Genomic DNA, 6,222 nt, shown 5'->3' on the forward strand with positions numbered 1-6,222 from the left:
ATGCCTCTTCCCATGTACTCCCTCCATTTCAAATTATAAGACATTTTAGCTTTTTTCTAGATGCATTGCTTTTACTATGTATCTAGACATAATGTATATCTAAGTACGTAGCAAAAGCTATAAATCTATAAAGCCAAAATGTCGTGTAATTTAGAATGGAGGGAGTAGTTGCCAAACACACCTCAAATGGATAAGGTTGTGCAATTTTTTATAAAAATCCTTCCTTTTTCTATAAATTATTATTATGTAACCGTACGTCCTGGTGGATTGTTTATGTGTTGCACTTTAATCACCATGGTTTAACATAACTGTACCTCATAATGCTCATTTTAGACCTTATCACTCCCGCTCTCTCCCTCGGCCCATCGTCACCAGTGGCGGATGCACGATGCGGGATAAGGGGGGGCTAAAACAATAGAAATGTTGATTTGCATGAAGATTTAATGGTGAAATCAAGCTTTTGTTACAGTAATTAGGCTTGAAATCAAGAAATTAGGGGGGCTGGAGGCCCCCCCCCCCCCCCCCCCCCCCCCCCCTCCTCCTGTGGATCCGCCGCTGATTGTCACGTACTCTTATACCCTTCCGCTTTGAGTTTCAAGCTAGAAAACCTTCGTCTCCGTATTACCACTCCTGTCATGGTCTGGCTGCCCGAGGGCATATACATGTCACGGCACACTGGCAGGCATATGAATGGTCTTTTACCTTCTTTTAACTCACATCAAGTGCACACAAAACATAAGGATTAATTTTTGTTGCACTAATATTTATTATGAGCCTTGAAATTTATTTGTTCAAGATTGGGATAAGCCCAGTTAAGTCCAACAAAAATAGGTAGCTCACTGTTATTGGCATGAGCACTCGAAATAAATTGTACGTACTAGCGCACGGACATGTTTCTAGTGTATTACAAAACCTTAGCTTAATCATCAAACAGTACATTCTCAAAAGTGAAATCTGGATCATCTGAATCCGTCATCTTCATCTCCAGCACTTGCTGCATGTCCTCGGGTAGCTTCTGCATGATGCGGACCAAGAAATCCATGAAGCACACGGTGTTGAGCGTCGCTTCCTGGCCTTTCCTCCTATCTTGCTCAGCGACGGGCTTCAGGGCCTTCGTTATGTACGTCGAGCATTCCCGGCACCCATCGTCCTTGTCTTTGTTGAGTTTGCCAACGACACTGCTCGGTGCCTCGAGCGTCGGCCTGTAACCCCAGCAAAACGCGAGGTTTGATGACTCTGAACACTTTAATGTGACGACGCTCTCCAAATTTGCCATGAACATCTTGCCGGTCGTGAGATCGTGCAGAAAGAGCCTGTCGGCATTGTATAAGTTGTCCCTGTAGCATAGGACGAGCACGCCGCCGCAGTCCCGGGCGCCTATGATTGAGCCAGGGTAGATGTGGCGCCCCAAACGTAGCTCGCCGATGAGGCACCTCCGGTGCCACTGGTGATCCACATTGAGCAGCCACAGAGCACAGCCACCGCCATACTCCATCACCACGCATGGACGGCCGGACAACTCCATCAGCCCGGACGTGTACCCAAGTGGATCGCGCGCGATCGGCAAGTCGATGGAAGTGACCATCATCGACGTCAAAAGCAAGGATTGCTGCTGGGTTAGTCTTGCTGTGGCTGAGGAGGAGGTAAATTTTGCCGTCCATGTAAAGCGAGTGCTGGCTGATTGCTGCGTTCCCCCGTACAGCCGGTAGCTCTATCTGTGTTGGTTGCATCCCAAGGCCAGCCAACGCGTAGGTAACCAGCGAAAAATATACAGTGTCATCCTTGCGCCCGGCCGCGAAGGAGAGGTGGCCTCGACGACGACGAGCTGCTTCTGCTTCCTTGCGGCAGCCGGACAGGAGTATAAGCTTGTAGGTTTTACTCCTCTGGCCGTAACCCAACCCGAGTGCGCGATACTCTTTTACGTCCGTCGAAGCATCTGCATCTGCACCTGCACCTGGGACGGACACCTCCTCCACGGCGTCTGCGACGGCCGGGTTCCAGAGGATGCACCTGCTCCGGGCAGAGTACTTGGCACCGGCAAGGAGCACGATGTCGTTGCACGTGTTGATGTATGATGTATCTCACGTCCGAAAACCTCGGTCCCGCGAGCGCGGCACGCATCGGGGCCGGGGCGTTGCTGTTGAACCCGCCGGCGCCACAAACGTGGAAGCCCTGGAACGCGCTGGCGGGCACCTCGTTCTTCCCGGCGGGCCGCGTCCTCACGGTCGTTGTCACGAGGTACGCGATGTGCGGGCGAGGCAGCGGCGGGGCGAGCCGGCAGTGGAGGCTCCGGAACTCGGGGCTGCGGATCAGCCGGCGGTTCTGCTTCGAGATCGAGCGCGATGGACGCCACCGCGGTGCGCGCCGGGACACGGGCGAGGATGTTGCCCACGACGTCAGTCGCACAGGACTGCTGCAGCATCGGTAGTCGGGCTCCATGTGGGGTATGGCGTCCGGTATCCACGAGACAAGACATGGGTTGTACCATCAGAGGTGGCCCAGCCCATAAGATTAAGACGTGTACGGCACTGTTCAGTGTGCACCGTAAGTTATTGTATAGTACCAAATATAATATTTTTCTTGTAATTCTACCCCTCCAGAGTATATAAGGAGAGACAGGGGTCCCCTAACGGACAAGATACATACATCTGCAGGCATGCGATATCATACGATAGCTAATACAAACCAACATACCACAAGAGTAGTGAGTCACGTCATATTGATGGTCTGAACCTGTCTAACTCTGTGTCTCTGTTGTCTTCTTGTTCTTGATCTCACGCTCCTCTGCCGATCAATCTACCTTCGTGGGATATACCTCGAAGGACTGTCGACGATATTCTGTCGACAGTTGGCGCGCCAGGTAGGGGCTTGCATGATGTTTCCTTGTCGAACAAGATGGTTTTTTCCACAGGCTCTTCATTCCTCCCGCAGCCTGGCTAGATCTTCACGGTCGGATCGATCTCGTGGATCGTCAACGCCGACGGAGTCGGAGAGCTCCTCAAGCCGGTGCAGATCGATTCTGCGTCGATCACCCCCGCACCTGTGACTGCAGATCCGATCTCGAAACCACCTCCGAGGTCACCTTCATCAATAACTCGCTTCCCGCTTTCTCGCTACCAGAGGAGGCAGATCAACAACGACGATCTGATCACATCAATCGATCAGGTTGGTCAGAAGCTCGTCGATTGTCTCTCCATCGCCGAATCGGCTCTGGACACTCTGGTTTAGCGCCGACCACCCTCCGATCCAGATCTATCGGAGGCTGCTCGGGATACTCCAGGGGTTACGGCCCTACTCTTCGGGTTCACCAACGCCACCGTCGCTTACCAACATGCCCTGAGGGGCAGATTCACCGACCAGGTTGGAGACGTCCATCCTCTCGCCGACCAGATAACGCCATATGTCGCCCTCTGCCACGCCGATCAGACGTTCTATCTAAAGCTAAGTCATGCTTTAATATTTTTCTAAATATTCTCCGATATTCGTTAATCGCCATAATATTTCTTCGGGCTGTTTTCTTCATGTTTGCTCTCCAAACAATTTTTCGAACCCTCGAACAGTCCTGTTGATGCTCGGACGCCTTCAGAGACGGCCATGTCTCTGGCTCCTCCCTACACGTGCACGAGCGTCTGCCTTCTACGTTATGGGTGATCGGCAGCGGCTCCTTAGCTACGCATGTTCCTCCTACACGTGCACGGGCTCCGCGCTCCGCGTTATGATTAACAGGCTAGATAGGGCCGGAGACTCAGCTACACACTAATTGTTCGGGTGGTTTATATTAAATACATCTTCACATCAACTGATCGGCGAGCTACATGTGCTATTTCATCGTCATTGCTGATTTTTCTCCGGAGTTCATATATTTTTACATCATGTACTACCCGTTCTACATGTTTGTATTACAGGATCATCGTCTAGGTGATCGGACCACCTAGTGCTCGGGCTTCTCCACCGATCAACTGGTCGGACCGCTAGGTCCATAGACTTCGTCGCCGACCAGTTGATCGGACTTTTCGCTGGTCGCTTCTACTCAATGTTCATTTCACCGCCGACCAGTTGACTAGACCGTTCATCGCTCGTCCTTCATCGCCAGCTACGTCGGTTACTCCTCGGTCCTCGGATTCTTCGTGCTCGAGGACTAAGTGGGCACACTTCATCCCACTTCACCTTGCGGACATCGCCAGTTACGCCGGGGACTCCTCGGTGCTCGGACATCGTTAGCTACGCCGAGATCTCCTCGGTGCTCGGACATCGCCAGCTACGCCAGGGACTCCTCTGTGCTCGGACATCGCCAGCTACGCCGGGGGCTCCTCGGGGTTCGGACATCGCCAGCTACGCTGGGGACTCCTCGGTGCTCGGACGTCGCCCGCTACGCCGGGAACTACTCGGTGCTCGGACATCGCTGCCTACACCGGGGACTCCTCGGTGCTCGGACATCGCCAGCTACGCCGGGATCTCCTCGGTGCTCGGACATCGCCAGCGACGCCGGGGACTCCTCGGCGCTCGGACATCGCCAGCTACGCCGGAGACTCCTCGGCGCTCGGACATCGCCAGCTACACCGGGGACTACCGACCATATTCTTGATCTCATGATCCTCTACTAATCAATCTACCTTCGTGGGATACCTTTTAAAAGACTACCGACCATATTCTATCGACACTCCCGCTCCTCCTCTTCTTCACGTCTGGCGTGCCTAACGCCGCCACCAGCCTTCTCTTGCTCCTCTCGGTCTCGCTGTCGCCTGCCCTCTTCTTCCCCATCGTGTCGTATCGTATCGTATCGTATCGTTTCGTATCTAGGACGCGCACGTTCGTTGCTGTTTTTATTCCGAGACACCAACGGTCTTCGTCATTGGGAAGATTTACTCCTACCTTTTGTGATTCAAAAAAAAAAAGAAAAAGAAGAAAAACTTTTTGAAGGGTGCACCATCGTCGAGTCGCAGTTGTATTTGGAATGCATCTTGGCAACTTGATTTGTACGGGCCTACGGGAGATTCGAAGTTGACGTGACGGACCTGGTTACTTTGTTACTCCATCCACGTCACGGGGACGACCGGAAGGAAAGAGGAGGAGAGAGCGTGGGAAGAGTGGACGTGGAAGACCCACGAGAAGGCTGCCACGCCGACGGCATCGGACGTAGGAGAAGAAGAAGAAGAAGACGACCGGGACTCCGGGAGGACATGCCGACGACGCCATCCAACCAGGTCTTTGGCCTTGCAACACGGTTACACGGGAGTCATCTTCCCTATCCCTGAAGAGGTTGACACTTGACACCTCGTCTGCCATTGTCGGCGGCGAAGAGAGAGGGAACATTATCCTGCAGACGACGCCACAAGGTTGTTTGAATGTTTGTCACATGTCTGGAGCTTGTAGCGTGGGCGTAGTGGCGCGACGTGCCGAGCAGTGCAAAAGAGCTCTCGCGGTTTGCATTGACGGCAATGTCTCTATCTCCTCGCCCACCACTCAAACGGACAAACGGTGTTGTGGCCGACGAGACTACCGTCACAACCATCGAATTGCCGGGGAGCGCATCGCATTGCCGCCGCAGAAGGGAGGCACGCCAAGTCGGAGCTGATGGAGATGTCCTGCCTCCTGTGTGCGTGGCGCGAACGCGGTGAGTATGTACGCGATCCATAGCACGTGAACGTCCCGGACCAGCCGAACGACGCTCGTGTCTCCGGGGAGCATCGTCGTCGCCGCAGAAGTGTAGAGGCGGTGTGCCGCCGGATATGTAGTTATGATTAAGATGAAAATCTGAACATGAGCACAAAGGGGTGGTGGCGCAGTTGGCTAGCGCGTAGGTCTCATAGCTGAGCTGAGTTATCCTGAGGTCGAGAGTTCGAGCCTCTCTCACCCCAAATCAATTTTTTTTCCTTTCCCCAATATTTTTCCCGCCTCGAGCTGTCGAGCATGCTGCCTTTCCTGCCGAATTCGCGGCCCCCTGCACGCAGCCCAGCGCCACCCTTTTCTTTATTTATTATCCTTTTTATATCTGCGAGATGGAACAAGAACTCATCATAAGCACATGGTCCGAGCTGAGATATCTTTGCACATGCCGAGTTGGAGTCGCACGATACTTTATTAGCGGAGACTTCACAAACATTCTCTTATCTATCCGCAGGGATAAAAACTTATACCGTTATATATATATATATATATATATATATATATATATATATATATATAGAGAGAGAGAGAGAGAAAATTTTTTATTTGACACTG

The 6,222-nt window shown here is 52.5% G+C and overlaps 1 non-coding gene across 1 annotated transcript; it reads left to right on the plus strand.

Annotated features, from left to right (window-relative positions):
• Positions 1 to 5,771: 5,771 nt before the first annotated feature.
• On the plus strand, positions 5,772 to 5,858 carry TRNAM-CAU (transfer RNA methionine (anticodon CAU)). Its single transcript is given in 2 exon segments — positions 5,772 to 5,809; positions 5,823 to 5,858. It is a non-coding gene; the product is annotated as a tRNA-Met (tRNA).
• The last annotated feature ends 364 nt before the right edge of the window (positions 5,859 to 6,222 follow it).

Source organism: Miscanthus floridulus, chromosome 12 (genome assembly GCF_019320115.1).
Source record: "Miscanthus floridulus cultivar M001 chromosome 12, ASM1932011v1, whole genome shotgun sequence".
Taxonomy (NCBI): domain Eukaryota; kingdom Viridiplantae; phylum Streptophyta; class Magnoliopsida; order Poales; family Poaceae; genus Miscanthus; species Miscanthus floridulus.